Source organism: Bos grunniens, chromosome 15 (genome assembly GCF_055505025.1).
Source record: "Bos grunniens cultivar Pamir isolate PY7600 chromosome 15, Bosgru_T2T1.0, whole genome shotgun sequence".
Classification (NCBI taxonomy): domain Eukaryota; kingdom Metazoa; phylum Chordata; class Mammalia; order Artiodactyla; family Bovidae; genus Bos; species Bos grunniens.
The window spans coordinates 41,536,648-41,554,735 of NC_141179.1; the positions used below are offsets into that span (position 1 = coordinate 41,536,648).

General features: G+C 42.0%; 1 non-coding gene across 1 annotated transcript; it reads right to left on the reverse strand.

Annotated features, from left to right (window-relative positions):
* Nucleotides 1-6,649: 6,649 nt before the first annotated feature.
* On the reverse strand, nucleotides 6,650-6,758 carry LOC147357727 (U6 spliceosomal RNA). The gene has a single exon (XR_015142549.1). It is a non-coding gene; the product is annotated as a U6 spliceosomal RNA (small nuclear RNA).
* Between the last annotated feature and the right edge of the window lie 11,330 nt (nucleotides 6,759-18,088).

Genomic DNA, 18,088 nt, shown 5'->3' on the forward strand with positions numbered 1-18,088 from the left:
GTCCAAAACGACATCCCTTCCCCTCAAGTCTGTTTTCCATCCAGGTTAGAACTCTGGGTGGCATTCTTGACTGCATCTCACGTGCCCAATTCTGATCAACCATAAAGTCTCATTAATTCAAATGCCAGAATTTGTGTCGAGTTCATTTTCTCCTTTCCACCCTTCATACAATAGCCCTGGGTTAGACTTTTCTTTCTCCTCTTCTACCACCAATCTTCCAAAGGCTATTCCTACCCTGAAAGCTCCTCCTCAACTCTGTGTGTGATGGTCCCACCCTCTGTATAAAATTCTTCAGTGGCTGCCTTTGCCGTCCATGATAATGCCCAATTTCCTTAAGCATAACTGATGCCAATAATCTATCATAAATTTTGTGAAGCATGGCAGTCCAGAGTATATACTCCAGCGTTAGCCTGTCTTGGCTTTGTCACTTGCTGTGTGATTTGGGGCTGTTACTTTTACCGCCTGTGTCTTGATTTTCTTATCTGTAAAATGGGGATGATCATCTTATCTCATTAGGTTGTTATGAGAATGAAGCGAGTAAACAAATAAAGTAAAATAAATGCACACGCATACAGAAAAGTGCCAGCCACACAGTAAGCGCCGTATAAGCATTTGCTGCTGTGACTCCTTTCACATACGCTACGTCCCACAGCATCTGATGGTTTGCCCTCCCTTCTTTTTTTATTTATTTTATTTGTTTATTTGACTGCGCTGGGTCTCAGTTGTGGTACGCGGGATCTTCAGTCTTTGTTGCCGCATTTGGGATCTTTAGTTGCGACATGTGGGATCTAGTTCCCTGACCAGAGATTGAACAGGGCCCCCTGCATTCATTGGGAGTGTGGAGTCTTATCCACTGAAGCACCAAGGAAGCCCCTGGCTTGCCCTTCTTAATGCAGTTTCCTTTCTTAGTCATCTTTGTTGCCTCATTTTTGTTCAAGGAGCCTTTATTTACATGGACTTCTCTGCCTCGAGGACATCCTCCCCACCTGCACCCGGCCAACTCTCAGCCATCCTCAATGACTGAGTTCAGGAATCGCCTCCCTACCTCACGTGACACCTTGGGCTCATCCTTGGCTTCACATTTTCAGCTTTGTCTGCAGTGATGCCTTTACCAGCATATTTCCCCCACTAGCTCATGAAGAGAAGGGGGTTGCATCTTATTCACTTAAACGTTTTCCTGCCTCTAGCTTAGTGATGAGTATTTAGAAGAAATGCAGTAAAAGTTTGTGGGTTGGAAGAGGTTAGACTGCTAATAAAAATCCCACTATCAGAGCTATCTTTGTAAACACATATCTGAAGACAATGTTTCTCTGCTTGAAGATGTTGATTCTGAAAGAGTGAGGACTATTTGCAGGATAAACCACAAGACTTGAAACCAGCCTCTCCCTTGCAGGACCAGGAAGAGCCTGGCTGGAGAGCTGTTTAACCCAGGTCACCTAAGGCAGTGTAACCAAGGGAACACAGAAATCAAGAGGAAGGGAAGGAGAAGCAAAGGCCTGGATGGGTGACCATCCTGCTTTAGTAGTCATGTCCAAAGGAATGACTGCCTTAGCTCCTCTCTGGGCCAAGCCAGCTCTGACTCCTCAATCCTTCCTGATCATTGGGAACCTCGTGGTGGAGCTTCAGAACCTATTATGTCTCATGTGTTAACTGCTCTAAGGAGCTCAGGTGATGGTGCTCAGGTGGCCAGAGGTGCCATGGGCTTCTTCTCCCTGTCAGATGACAACAATGATCTCTGGTGACAAAGCTGTCAGTCATGACCCCAGGAGGCCACTAAAAACCCTGGAAAGCAAGCCCCACTGTAGGGCAGTGGCTCCAAGCCCTGGCTATACGTTAGAAGCACCTGGGCAGCATCTGAACCTCAGCATGTTCAGGCAACACCCCTAATAATTGAATCAGAAGGCCTGGTGGTGGGGCCCAGAAGTCAGTAATGTTTACAACTGCCCAGGTAATTCCAATATGTGACAGGATGGAGAAGCACTGCTGCCGGAGTGCTGCAGAGCTGGGTCAGAAGAGACTCGTTAACCTGGCTTTCTTCTGAGCTAAATGTGCTTCCTTCACACACACACAAAATGGTTACAGATTAAGCTCCTTTCCTCCTTCCCCACCCCCATGGTGATGAATAAAATAGACAAAGTTCCATGCATTATGGAGCCTATAGTCAAGTAGGAGAGACAGACCATGAACATTATAAATTCTGGAAACCCCATGGAGAAAAAAGCAGGAAGTTATGTGGAAAATGATTTGTTTTATATTGATTTATGGGGAGGAGAAACTTAAGCTGAGATCTACAGAAAAGGAAGGAACCAGTCATTTGGCATGATGGGGAGAGCATTCCTAGGCTGAGGGATTAGCATGTGCTAAGCTTTCACAGCAGGAGAAGGCTTGGTGTGTCTACTGCAGTCCAGTATCTACCACAAACATTCTCTGATTACCTACTCCTTGGCAGGCAGAATATAGGGATGGCAGGCATGGTCCCTACATTTGAGAAGCTCATAATTCAGTGGGGAGACTCTGTGAGGAGAAATATATCGCAAGAGGCAAAATTTAGCAGGACTCTTGGGGGAGAAATTTAACCACTGTAAGGAATAGTGGTATATATATATACCACTGTATGTATATATACACTCTGGAGAAGCAAGTGGCAACCTACTCCAATGTTCTTGCCTGGAAAATTCCATGGACAGAGGAGCCTGGAAGGCTACAGTCCATGGAGTTGCAACGAGTCAGCCATGACCGAGCGACTGTGTGTATATATATCTATATATCTATCTATATCTATATCTATCTATCTATCTATATATATATGAAATGAAATATGAAGTGAAATCGCTCAGTCATGTCTGACTCTTTGCAACCCCATGGACAGTAGCCTGCACCAGGCTCCTCCATCCATGGAATTTTCTAGGCAAGAGTACTGGAGCGGGTTGCCATTTCCTTCTCCAGGGAATCTTCCTGACCCAGGGATCGAACCCAGGTCTCCCACATTGATAGACAGATGGTTTACCATCTGAGCCACCAGGGGACCTATATATGTATATATCTCAGGGGTCTCGGTGGAGAGAATTAAGGCTTTGAATGATGACATAAACCACCTCTTTTGTCAGATGCTCTTTTTGACATCTGTGGGAAGAATTCTACAGACTGACAGGGGACAGAGTGCCATAGGTGCCAGAAAGCACATGTGTAAAGGCATGGAGGCATCAGAGTTTGGCATGCTTGGGGAATGAAGACGTTGGTGTGTATGGGGCTTCTGATGGGGCCATATGCTGTGCTGGAAGTGTGGCTGGAGATGGGTGGAACTGACAAATGAATGATATTAGGGACTCTCTCTGGGCTCCCTGGCATTAGAGGTAGCTAGGATGGACGATTCTCAAATCCCAGAAGAGGCTGCAAATTCCCTGGGACCTGAATAAACTCACCTCTTTCTTTGATCAGTTAGCTGTGCCTGAATTCAGTTTTTATAGAATGGGGGCTCTCAGGGTCTCTAGGTGCTAGGCAGCTGGCATCTCCTAGCAGTCCTCCACACACCAGGCACTTCAGCCTTCATCTGTCAGTGTGTGCTGTGCTGTGCTTAGTCGCTCAGTTGTGTCTGACTCTTTGCAACCCCATGGACTGTAGCCCACCAGGCTCCTCTATCCATGAGGATTCTCCAGGCAAGAATATTGGAGTGGGTTGCCATGCCCTCCTCCAGGGGATCTTCCCAACCCAGGGATTAAACCCAGGTCTCTCACATTGCAGGTGGATTCTTTACCGTCTGAGCCACCAGGGAAGCCCAAGAATACTGGAAGTGGGTAGCCTATCCATTCTCCAGGGGAACTTTCTGACCCAGGAATCTAACCAGGGTCTCTTGCATTGCAGGCAGACTCTTTACTAGTGGAGCTACCAGGGAAGCCCGAATTTCTCTGTACCTGAACCCCAAATGCTTATTGTTTCTCTTCTTCTTGAGGCAAAGCCACTTTCACATTTACTCCTTACAAAGAGAGAACAACAAGGGGCAGAGCCATCTGATGACCCACATATACAAAGCCTTGCTACAGCCTAAACATGCTTCTCTTCAGGATGCTGGAGGATGGTGGCTGGGCGTACCTGCTGACTCTCTGCCCTCAAAGTTCAAGTACACCTACAGTGCTTGCTATTGTTTGTTGCAAGCTGTTTTCACCATAGAAGAGGTGCTGGAGCAGAGAAAAGGTGAAGATGAGGCTGCGTGGTTTTGTGGGGCTAAGTTTGGAAGGGTCTTGTGGGCCATGAAGCTTGAAATTCAACCTTAGGCATCAGGAACAAGGGAAGGGTTGCCAGCCTGGGAGGGCCATGATGAGATCTGTGATTCAGAAAGATTTCTCTGTTGGTTAAAGGAGGATAGGCTATAAAATTGTGATACTAGATGATGGAGTTCATAAGAAGGCTCCCTGAGAGCCAGCTGTCTTGGTTCTTTAGTTCATTACTTTTCCCTAGGGTCTAGAACAGTGCCTATCACATGACTAGTACTCAATGGATATTCGATGGATGAATAAGAGCAGTTAGGAAGTTATTGTCCTGGTCCAGGAAAAAGAAGATGTTTAAACTTGGTCAGTGGCTTGGTGATGGAGAGAAGTTAAGATATTGAGATGGTGTGGAGGGAGGGAGTAGGAAGGAACAACGCAGATGGAATAGCAACTAAAATGGCTTTACTTCTTTAGCCCAGCACCAAGGACAGAGCATTCAGTAACCTGACTGTAGTGATCAGGACTGAAGTGAAGTGAAGTGGAGTGAAGTCGCTCAGTCGTGTCCGACTCTTTGTGACCCCGTGGACTGTAGCCCGCAGGCTCTTCCGTCCATGGGATTCTCCAGGCAAGAACACTGGAGTGGGTTGCCATTTCCTTCTCCAGGGGATCTTCCCAATCCAGGGATTGAACCCGGGTCCCCTGCATTGCAGGCAGACGCTTTAACCGCTGAGCTACCAGGGAAGCCCGTGATAAGGACTACTGGTTGACATAAGAGTCTCTATTTTCCATCCTGGGGTCAGGCTTCTACCCCTAGGAGTCATGGGCTCCATGATGAGCATCTTCTTCCAATAAGTCAGACTTGGGCACCATTCCATCCTTGGTGAACTTGGTGATACCATGGCTTCCTGGTGCAGCAGATGGGATTGTTGAATTTGCTGTAGTGCACAGTGGAAGACCTACAGAGTTTCTATCTCTGACATATTTTTCTATTTTAAAGTGGAAAGGGATACTATTAAAATGAAGTTTACCATTTGGATGGTTTCAAAACTCAACCTTCCATCCCACACAATGTCCTTCGATAGTCCACATGAAAGAATCCTCAGATCTAGTCTATACACAGGCAAATTGTTGTTTATTCTCTAGATTCTATTCATATGTTTGGTTTGCATGTCTTTTATGGCAATTTGGGCTGGTCACTAGCCAGCATGGCCGTGAGAGTACTGGTAGTACTGTTTTAAGGTATTTTCTGAGATCTGTCTTAGGCACTTACAACAGTGACTCAAAGGACTGCACTGTGATAATGATGATCTCTCACACAGTACAAATTATTTAACAGGATCACTTAATTTATTCTTTCCAAAAACCTTTGTATCTGGTATGTGATCAAAGACGTGCCTCCATTTTACAGATGTAGGAGCTAGAACTCAGACATTGATTGGTCTGTATCCACGCTTCTGACTTCCTGTCCAGCAGTCTATTTATTTCTTCTGCTATGAGCTGGGCGGGGTGGGAACTCCAGATTTTATTGATTTGGTGGCTTGTGATATGGGTTCAAGTGCGGTTGCCTGACCTCCCTCTTCCTGGGAAGGAGAGATCTGTGACCTCTCTCTGTCTTTCTCACCAAGTTTCCAAAGAGGAAGCAGCTCTCAGCCAGACCAGGAGCCTGAGCATGGTTTATAGGCTGTGGTGTATACAGGTGGCTCATTGCTATGTGCCCCAGGGCAGCAGTAAATTGATATTTGCTGATCTCTAGGCCTCTGGCAGAGATGGGGAGGGAGGGCTGGGAAAATGACATTTCTGTAAATAGCCACACCTGGTTCTAAGAGAAGAAGGACTGGCGTGTCCCTGTAGTCTCATCAATTACCATCAACCTTTTGCAAAGGGAGCCCCAGAGGAAAGAATCTCTCACACTCTTATGATTATTTATAGACACCCCCTCCTGTCCACACTCAGGGAGGAGTTTGGTTTGCTCGGCAGTGGCCTCCTTCCAGATGTGTTTATATTCCTCCAGGCCCAGTGGAATGTATCTCTCTGCCCCTCTATCATTAGACGGAGCAGAGAGGATGTCCTGGCATTGGGATATAATGAAGATATGAAAGGGGAGACATGGAGACGGCATGCTTGAATTTCTCAGCCAGATCCATGTATCTCCTGGCAATCACTGATTGAATAGCCACCTTGCTACTAAAGGAGGCAATTCAGCACGCTGGTTAAATAAACATTCTTTGTAAGCAGATAGACCTGGATTTAAATCCCAGCTCTGCCATTTATAAACTCTGTGGCTTTGCTTAAGTTACTTAAAATTTCTGTCTCCATTTTCCTCATCTTAAAATGGAATAATTTTCTCAGGGTCCTGGTGAGGTTTGAGTGCAAAGGGCTGAGTAATGCCTGACACAGGAGGTGATAGCACCTAAAGAATAGGTGCCTATTCTTTAAAATTTTTTTGAAATAGAGAATGCTTCATGATTTGCATGTCATCATTGCATATGGGTCATGTTAATCCTCTCTGTACTGTTCCAATTTTAGTCTCTGTGCTGCTTGCTAAGTGAGCACTGGTGCCTATTCTTACAAGACACTACTCTGTGTGTGTGTGTGTGTGTGTGTGTGTGAGTGTATGTGATTTGATAGACCTGAAGAAACAGCAGCAACGTAGATAGTACAGACAGGAAATTTTTGGTGAAAAAGTACCTATTAAAATCTAGAGAAGGAGACAGAGTGTCAGACAAGACAGGTCAGAGAAGACTTCTTTGCAGAAGAGGCGACTGAGCTACCTGAGTGTCTGAGATATGTTACTGGACATGCCAGCAGGATGCCCACCAACTGACTGTGGATTGGAAGAATGCCTTAGACCAACTTTTAGAAAAGGCTGTTTTAGCCTGGGAAAGATACCTGGTCTGCCAGTGTCCTGTGTCAAGGCTTGGCAGCCTCTGCAGATGGAGAGCTTTGTTGGCATGCCACACTCTACGTGGAGCGTTTGTTTCACAGGTAATCCAGCCCCAGTAAAAGGGAGCAAGAGAGATGTATTTTGGGTGAGTTACATGCACTTAATGAATTTTCCTGCTCTGTTCTCTCCTTTCAAATGGCCTACCTTCACTGAAATATAATGATTACCTATGTTATGAGCTTCTTACATTTAAAAATCTTTGGTATAAAAACGTTTACAAAATTGGGCATGATACTACAGGCAATCTTCATGTTTCTGTCACCCAGTCACAAAGGAAACTCATGGCCACTTTAGTTTCATATATACTCTCCTTGCCAGAGTATTTAAAACATTAAATATTGCCCCAGATCATTTCATTTCACCTGTAAATATTTGCATACATCTTTCTAAAAGAAAAGAACTTAAAAAAGAGAACAATCTTAACATCACTATTACAAGGAAAACATTAGAAACTTTTTAGTATGATCAAATATCCAGTTAGTGCTCAAATTTCCACAAACTGTCTTTTATTTTTCCAGTTAGATCAGGATCTAAATCCGATTCACACATTACAAGGGGCTGATATTCCTTTTCTTCTCTTCAGTTTATGAATTTCCCTGCCCTCTTTTTATTCCCTTGCAGTTAGTTTGTGGAAGAGATCATGTCCTACTTTCCAGATGGGACGCGCCGCAGTGGCCTCACCTGCCTTGCTCCTTTGTCCCTTGTGGTGGTTTAGTCGCTAAGTTGTGTCTGACTCTTGGCAGCCCCGTGGACTGCAGCATGGATGCCAGGCTTCCTTGTCCTTTACTATACCCTGGGCTTTGCGCACACTCATCAATGACGCCATCCAACCGTCTCATCCTCTGTCACCCCCTTCTCCTCCTGCCGTCAATCTTTCCCAGCATCAAGAACTTTCCAATGAATGGAAAAGTCCCCCCACTCCACCACACACTTTTAATTAAAGATTCTAATAGGTTTTAAAATCTGACAAGGCTATCCTTTCTTACTTCTCTTTCTCTCTTTTTTTTCTCACTGTTTTTTTTTTAAAGATTATTTTCAGGATTTTCCCTCTTGACTATTTTTGCTTATCTGTTCTTTCCAGTGAATTTTATAATAAATTCACCTAGCTCCAGAAAGAAATTTAGTCATATTTTATTGGATTATATTAAATTTCACAATTATATTAAATTAAATTTTGTCAATCACTTTTGGGGAGACCTGAAATCTTTGATATTAAGTCTTCCTATCCAAGAATACGGTATGTCTTTCTATTTATGTGAGGTTATTTTTGTGTATTTTTGCATGGTTTTATAGTTTTTCTTCATAGAGGATTTGGACATTTCTTGTTAAGTTTACGGTATGGTATTTAATGTTTTTTGGCTTTCACAAAGGGGGTTTTCTTTTCCAATATAAAATGATTTTTATTTGAAAATATGGAAACTTCATTTTTGTAGATTGATTCTATACCCTATTTTACTAATTTTTGTGCTTATAGTAATTTTCTATGAGTTCTTTTGGGTTATTTCTCTCTCAGGTGCTCAGTCAAGCAAGTCGTGGCCAGCTCTTTGCTCCTCCATGAACTGTAGCCCACCAGGCTCCTCTGTCCATGGAATTTTCCAGGTGAGAATCCTGGAGTGGGTTGCCATTTCCTCCTCCAGGGGATCTTCCTGACCCAGGGATCGAACACTTGTTTCCTGCCTGCATCTCCTGCGTTGGCAGGCAGATTCTTTACCACCCAGAAGACAGTGGTAGCAACACTTGGGAAGCCCTGTGTTATCTAGATGTATGCTTATATAATTCTTAGATCTAGTAATGATGAGTAATACTGATGGATTTTAGAATATTGAATCCGCTTTTCTTGGTCATGATGAATATTTTAATGTGCTGTTGGATTCTATTTACTAATTATTTAATATTTTTATCGGTATTTAGAAGTGACTGCTGTCTATAGTTTCCTTTTGTTAATGCAATCTTTTCAGATTGAAGTCACATTCACTTCATAAAATAACTTTTAGAAAAAGAGAATTTCCCTGAGAAACAATCTGGACCTGGTACATTTTCGTGGGAAAGCTCTTTTTTTATATATTTTTTTCTATTTCCTCTGTGGTATTTTATACATTTAGACTTTCTGTCTCCACTGAGGTTGATTTTGACAAGTTGTATTTGTCTAGAAAATTATCTGCTTTATTATTCCAAATTTATTTGCAAAGAACTGTACAAAGTAGATTCTTATAATTAAAAAAGTGTGCAGTTTTGATGGTGATTTCCTCCTTTTTATTTTATGTATATGGTACACCCCCTTACCCCTGCTTTTTTCCCCACAGTTATGTTAACTAATGGGCTCTTTTATTGTGTCCTTTTTTCAAATAATTAACTTTGGAATGTATTTATTAGTCCTATGTTTTCTGTTTCTAACTCATATCTTTTTTTTTTCTTTTCCATCATGGTTTATTACAGAATATTGAATATGGCTCCCTGTGCTATGCAGTAGGACCTTGTTGTCATTCATTCTATATGTAATAGTTTGCACCTACCAACCTCAAACTGTCACTCCCTCCCTCCTCCACCCCCTTCCCCTTCCCAACCACAAATCTGTTCTTTATATCTGCTTCTGTTTTGTAAATAAGTTCATCTGTATCATATTTTCAATTCCACATGTAAGTGATATCATGTGGTATTTGTCTTTCTCTCTCTGAATTAGTATGATAATCTCTAGGTTCATCTGTGTTGCTGCCTATGACATTATTTCATTCTTTTCAATGACTGCTTAATATTCTATTGTATACACATACCACATCTTCTTTATCCATTCCTCCTTTCCAGATAACTTCCTACCCTCTCCCAGAGGTGAGTGTTCTAATATTTCTCTCTATTGTTTAGTTTTGCAAGTTCTCAACCATCACACAAATGGGATTATACAGTTTGTCCTGTTTTGTGCCTGACTTTTTGTTCTTAATATATTTTTGAGACTCATATATGTTCTTGAGTATACTCATAATGCATTGTTTAAAAGTTTCTGAGTAGCATTCCCTGTTAGTTTTACCATAGTTTTTGTATCCGTTTGTTGGTGATTTTGGTTTGAGCAGCTTGGGGCTATAAAGAAAAGCTACTATAAATATTTTTTGTTCGAGTCTTTTTGTGGACACTTGGTTTCACTATTCTTGGATGAATACCTAGAAGTCAAGTAGTTGGCTCATAGGGTAAGTGCGTGCTAAACTGTATAAAAAACACCATTTTGTTTCTGAGTATTTAGCCTAAGGGAATGAAAACATGAATCAAAAGATATTTGCATGGTGCCCATAGTTAATAGCACTGTATTGTTTATTTGCAAGTTGCTAAGAAAGCACACCTTAAAAGTTCTCATCATAAGAAAAAAAATTACAGCCAAGGTGACAGATGTTAGCCAGATTTATTGTGGTGATCACTTAGCAATACACACAAATACCAAGTCTTTATGTTGTACACTAGAAACTAATATAATGTTATGCCTATTATACCTCAAGGGAAAAAATGAAAAAGCGAAAACTTTTTTAATAAAAGAAACAGGCAATTATTTTTCCGAAGGGTTGCACCATTAACCATCCACCAACATATGAATGTTCCAGGTGCTCTGAATCCTCTTAGACAGTATTATCAATCTTTTAAAATTTAGCCATTCTAGTGGATGTAGGGTGACATCTCATTATGGTTTTAATTTTAATTTCTTTGATGACTAATGTTGAGGGTCTTTCCATGTGCTTATTAGCCATTTATATATCTTCTTTTGTGAAGTAATTTTAAAAGCATTTTCCCTTTTTATTGAGTTCTTAGTCTTTTTATGTTTGATTTATATGTAACCTTTATATAGTTTTGAGACAGTTTGTCAGATATATGCTTTGCAAATACTTTCTCTCAGTCTGTGACTTACTTTTTCTTTTCCTTAATTCTATCTTTTGATGAGTAGATGTTATTAGTTCTGGTGAAGACTTATTTATTTTTTCTTTTATATGTAATGCATTTTATGTCCTCTCTGGAAAAATTTTCCTTGTCCCAAGGTCATAAGAATATTCTCCTATGTTGTCTTCCAGTTTTGTTGCTTTAGTATTTACGTTTAAGTCTATTTTCCATTTTGAATGAATTATTGTATGTGGTGGAGGTGTTTGTTTTTAGCAAACATACCCAGTTGTTTTATTCCTTGCAAGGGCTTTTCTTTCCCCAATGAACTGGCTTAGTGTCTTTGCTGAAGATCAATTGTCTATCTATTTGTGGGTCTATTTCTGTTTTCTCCAGTCTGTTTCATTGATCTGTATCCTGACACCAGTACTACACCATCTTGATTACCTTAAATATTTTCAAACCAGGCAATGAAAGTCCTGTGACTTAAAAAAATAAACTTAATAAGACTGTTGTGGTTATTCTATACCATTTGCATTTCCATTTTAGAATCAGTCTGTCAATTCCTATAGGAAAGCTTTCTAAGATTTTTGTGGTGGGGATTTGTGTTAGATAGGGCTGCCATAACAGAATACCACAGACTGGGTGGCTTAAACTATAGAAATTTATATTCTCACGGTTCTGCAGGCCGAAAACCCAAGATCAGAGCTTCCGTGGGTTTACTGTCTCCTTGGATTGCAGATGGCCATCTTCATACTGTGTCTTCATACGGCCTTTCCTTTGCGGAAGCGCACGCCTGGTGTTGCTTTATGTGTCCACATTTCCCCTTTGTATTAGTACATCAGTCAGATTGGATTAGGGCTCACACTGAGGCATTTTTAATCTAATCACCTCTCTGAAGGCTCTGTCTTTATTGTCACCTTCTGAGGTGAATAGGGCTTCAACATATGGATTTTGAATGGGACACAATTCAGCTCATAAGAGGATTGTACCATATCTATATATCAATCTTAAGATCATTGATATCTTAACAATACTGAGCCTTCCAATCCAAGAGCATATTTTCTCTCTCCATATATCTTAGTCTTCTTTAATTTCCTAGAGATATTTTGTAGTTTTCGGTGTAAAGGGATTGCACATATTTTGTTAAATTTACCTCTAAATATTGTCTGGTTTTGGGGTGCTATGATAAGTGGTATTTCAATTTTTTTAACAGTTTGTGATTAGTGTATAGAAATGCAGTTAGTTCATATATTGACCACACATTCTGAAATGTTGTTGAATTCCCTTATTACAGTAGACATCGCTGACTTTTTCCTGATCTTATAGGAAAAGTGTTCCATGTTTGCCAATAAGTATAGATCAGTTTTAGATTTCTCATAGTTATCCTATAACATCCTCAGTTCAGTTCAGTTCAGTCGCTCAGATGTGTCCGACTCTTTGCAACCCCATGAATCGCAGCATGCCAGGCCTCCCTGTCCATCACCAACTCCTGGAGTTCACCCAGACTCACGTCCATCAAGTCAGTGATGCCATCCAGCCATCTCATCCTCTGTCGTCCCCTTTTCCTCCTGCCCCCAATCCCTCCCAGCATCAGAGTCTTTTCCAATGAGTCAACTCTTCGCATGAGGTGGCCAAAGTACTGGAGTTTCAGCTTTAGCATCATTCCTTCCAAAGAAATCCCAGGGCTGATCTCCTTCAGAATGGACTGGTTGGATCTCCTTGCAGTCCAAGGGACTCTCAAGAGTCTTCTCCAACACTGCAGTTCAAAAGCATCAACTCTTTGGTGCTCAGCTCTCTTCACAGTCCAACTCTCACATCTATACATGACCACAGGAAAAACCATAGCCTTGACTAGATGGACCTTTGTTGGCAAAGTAATGTCTCTGCTTTTGAATATGCTATCTAGGTTGGTCATAACTTTGGGGAAACAGTGGAAACAGTGTCAGACTTTATTTTTGGGGGCTCCAAAATCACTGCAGATGGTGACTGCAGCCATGAAATTAAAAGACACTTTCTCCTTGGGAGGAAAGTTATAACATCCTCAGTGGCTATGAAAGTGTACCTTTCAGAGTCCTAGGTTAAAGATTGACAGGTCCAGCAGCTGCATTCTGAAACCCATCATTTTGTGCAGATGCCACATTTCCCAAAGTCTTCTCCCCCTCAGTGCCTAGGAGATGTGGGGTTCTTCTGGTGGGAGATGGTAACTTGAAGATTCCAAGACGGCTTTGGCCAAGTCTCTAAAAGCTGCCCTGGAGTTTCAGATGCTTGTGCACTATTTGCCTTCTTCCTTTCTTCTTCACCTGAGCTCAGATTCATATCATGATCTGACAAGTCTCTCATCCTCTTCCAGGCCTTTTCATTTCCTCTCACAAGCATCTCCTCTAATAAACCTCTTGCATGTCTAATCCTATCTTGACGTCCACTTCTCAGAGGACCGATACACAGAGACTGAGGAATTCCTGTTCTTTTCCTAGTTTGCTGAGGAAAGTCTTTTGTCCTTTAGTCACAAACACGTATTGAATTCTGTGAAAGGATTTTTATGCATTTACTAAAATGATCATATAAATTTTTTCCTCCTTTTTTTGTGTGTTACATTGATTGCTTTTTAAAAGTTAAGCCAACCTTGCATTCCTGAGATAAACACTGGTTGGTCATGAAGTTTTATCCTTCTTACGTACTGTTGTATCTTTGTTGCAATATTTTCAAGTGTTTTGTATTCGTAGGAGATATTGATCTGTAATGCCTAGTGTCTTCCTAAGGTTTTGGTACCAAAATTATTCTGATCTCATAAAATTAGTTTGGAAGAGTTCCGCCCTCCTTTGTTTCTCTAAAAGCGTTTTGTAAGATTGGCATTATTTCTTTTAAATGTTTTGATAGAATTTACCAGGGCAGCCATCTGTGCCTGGGGTTTTCTTTGTTTTCTTTTCTACATTTTTAGTCTTTATTTCTGGCATACTTTATTGTCTGTGGGGACATTATTTTGCTCACTCTTCTCTTTTTATCTTAAAATAAATTTGTGTGGGATTCAAACACAATCCTTTTTTGTTATCCATGCTTAAAGAGCATGAGTTCTCCTATTCACTTTGGAGGAGAGGGTGGTCCAGGATCCTTTCCCTAGCTTCACAGCTGTTAAGTTCACTATGCTGTTGTTATTTCCAAGTATTCAAATATGTGACCTTATATATTCCAGCACCTGTTGGCTCAGTTACAGTCCTCCAGATTTAAAAGGAACTTTGCTTTTCTTTTTCCTTAATACATTGTCCTAGACAAATTAGATTCTACTTCCAGTAATTTCTACTCAGTGTTGGCCATTGTCTTGGAAAGGAGCACTTGTTATTCTAAGAGTTCATAGAACCCAGACTGCTCTAGTGTTCTCCGATCTCATGCTCATAACCTGAAGCCTGTAAGGCACCTGCTGTTATGGCTGTTTCCCCTAGAGTGTGTTCCCCTTCCCTTGGGAGTATCTGTTGACAATTTTGGCTTCTCCGACTCTCAGGTTCCCCTTTGTCTCTCCTTTGCTTCCCACTGCACACTCACTGATGCCATATGGTCTTGGTGTTGTGTGTAGTTTTCCTGCAACAGTTCACATTTTGAGGCTGATGTATATCTTTGTTTTGCTGTGTTGTCTGCAGAACTTTGAATTTGCTTAGGCTCTGTCTGTTGTGTAGAGTGATTCAAAAAGATTAAAAAATTATAATACCATTGTCACTACCTTCCTAGAAATCCCTTACTGTCTCTGGAAATTTTGTGGTGGAGGTGGGGGTAAAGATATCCAATTGTATGCCCACCTGGGAGCTTAGGCAATATGTACAAATCACCAAGGGTTCTATTTGATTTTTGAAATGTTACAACTCTTGTGAAAAACTGCAGAACTCCTTTAGACTTGATGGTAGCAAGTCCAGAACACTAAAATTAATACATGTGAAAAAAAAGTGAGAAGAAAAATAAGAAGCTTCTTGTTGAGTTCTTCTTGGTGCCAGGTGTTGTGTGAAGGCTTTTAACATGAATTTTCTCAATTAAGTCTCTCAGCCACCCGATAATCCAGGTACTATTAGCTCCCCTACTTTATCGCTTTTGTCACTAGGCAGATAGTATCACCTCTACTTGACCGTGTTGAAATGAGACATAGAGAGGTTTGTAACTTTTCCACAGTCACATGAATCTCCCAAACTTCAAAAGCACTGTAGACACTCTTCCATACCACCTCCCACCTATTTGTGTACATACACCAGTGGGGAATGGAACTCAGAAGGTCAGGGGATTACTCTCTTTTAGGAAATAACTCTCAATGGGTACCTAAACTCTTGTTGAGTTATGGGGAGGGCATCACATGGCTAGATTTAATGACTTGAGGATGTCATTAAATTATATCCTCAAGGCATTTAATGTCCTGAGGATATAATGTAGCACTGTCTGTTCCACCCTCCCCCACCACCCCACCAAAAAAAGGAAAACTTTGAAGAAAGTGTCAACTCAATAGTCCAGTGGCAGAAAGAGAGGCTCCTCTTCAATCAGGCAAGACAACCAAGGTGAATGTGTCAATGGCAAGGCCAGCTTTGGTGGAAGTCACCAAATGACAGACAGGAGGTCAGGCAAGTGGAAGCATCTGGAAGGCTTCAGCTGATCTCGGTGATAAAGTAGGAGCCATATTTGCTCTGCTAGAAAGGCAGGGGGTTCCAGTCTTTGGCTTCCAAGTGGTTCTCTGGAGAAACCAAGGCCACCGATGGAGAATGCTACCCAGAGGCAATATGGATTAAGCGTGGGGGTTTCTAGAGGAAGATATCTGGGTTCATATCCTGTCTTTGTCAACTCTTGGCTATGGGACATTTACCAAGTTACTTTACTTCTTTTTTCTTTGTCTCTGTTGGCTGAGCTGTGGAAATGGGGACAATAGTAATAGCTGCTTCATTTTGTTGCTGGTGGGATTAAATGAGTTAATATATGTAAAGCACTTTAGGATGATTCCTTGTGCCCTATAAATCTCTAGATATGTTCCTTCTAATTAAAGTCCATCCTCACTATTTGCAGGTTCTGTTTTTGCAAATTTGACTTTACTGGCTAAAATTTGTGATTCCAACATCAATACCCATGATGCTTTCATGGTCATCTGTGAACCATGTGCAGAATAGTAAAAAGTTTACATCTCCAATGGGCATATTCCTGGCTGAGGCTGAATAGGTGATGCCCTGCCTTCTTGTTTCACCTTTCAGACTGTAGACAAGTGTTCTTTTTGTGATCTTTTGAGTACTACATTTTCTTTTGCATTTTTGTTGGCAACTTCACTGTCTAAAATGCACCCTCAAGCCTAGTGCTGAAGTGCTGTCGACTGTTCCTAAGCACAAGAAAGCTGTGATGATCCTTTCATAGAAAACAAGTACATTAGATAAGCTTCATTCAGGCATGAGTTATATTGCTTTGGCTGTGATTCAATGTTAACGAATCAACGATAAACATTAAAGTGTCTTTACACAGATACATACAGAAAACAAGGTTATGTATTGATCAGTTGGTGAAAATGTTGTGACCAGAGGCTCACAGGAGCCCAACCCTGATTTCCCCTATCAGCACGGGCTCTGTGTCCACAACAGTTTTACAGAACGTGACTACTGTGAGTGGGGGGCATCAGCTATCTTGTCTCACCTGGACTCTCCCAGCATCTGTGGCCTGGAGAAGTGAGGCTGAGGGAAGTGAGCCAATGTCTTCTTTTCTGGAGCTGGAACAGAAATGTTTTAAGCTCTGAACTACACTTTCATATGGTTTCATAGGGGCTTTCCTGGTGACTCAGATGGTAAAGAGTCTGCCTGCAATGCAAAAAACCCGGGTTCGATCCCTGGGTTGGGAAGATCCCCTGGAGGAGGAAATGGCAATCCACTCCAGTGTACTTGCCTGGAAAATTCCATGGACAGAGGAGCCTGGTGGGCTACCATCCATGGAGTCACAGAAGAGCTAAACTTGACTTAGCAACTGAAAGACAACAACACGGTTTTATGCTTTTCTTGACAAAATGTGGGGAGGACATGGGTATTTTGGGAAATGTCCACCTAGAGGGTGGGTGTCTCTTTGCAGTAGTGGCGGTGGGCCATGGGCCCCATGCACAAGGGCAGAAACTGGACTCTTGACTGCTGCCATTGGTGAGTGTGGAGCCACTTCTTGCTCTTGCCAGGCAAGCGTTACTTCTCTGTGCCTCTGCTCCCAGCCTGCATCCTCCACCGCAGACTGACAGCTGCCTCTCACATGGCAAGCTTCAGGAAGCACCTGGCGGACACCTGAGGTGAAGCCCAGGTCACAGCTCTTCAGCCTCTGGGGTAACCATCACCACGTGCTCTTACACTTCAGGAGAAACATGTGTGGCGTGTTTGGAGCCTCCTCTGGGATTCTGGGAGGAAATGGACCAGAGCAAGGTAGCAAACAGTGTCTCGGGCACTGAGATGAAAAGATTTCTTGTACCTCAAACCAGTTGGGAATCCCTCTAGTGAGAAAGGCAGTTTCAGACACATCTCATCCCCACTTCTTATAAGATCACAAAGCCAGAACACAGCAGAAGTCACCATGGCCTGTGACATCCTGGCAAGCTGCCATTGCAACACTGTGACACACTGCACATCACACTACAGAATGGACTTGGCACCAACACAAGCCCACAATGTGAGGTTATGATGGGGAGCTGCACAGCATACCACCATGCTGTAAGGCTAAGATTGTAATATGGCAACCTGATCGCCCCCCTGTACCTCCCATGATAGCATCACACATGTAACCAGCATATTATAAAACCCTGACCTCACAGCTTTCATTTTGGCCAACTTCCCTGACAGGGTCCTATCAGCTTAGAGTTCAGATGTTTCCCAGCATCAGGGTCTTTTCCAAGAGTCAGTTCTTTGCATCAGGTGGTCAAATTATTGGAGTTTCACCTTCAACATCTGTCCTTCCAAAGAATATTCAGGAAACTGGAGAGATCTCCAAGGTACTCTCAAGAGTCTTTTTCAACACCACAATTCAAAAGCATCAATTCTTCTGTGCTCAGCTTTCTTTATGGTCCAACTCTCACATCCATACACGACTACTGGAAAAATCATAGCTTTGA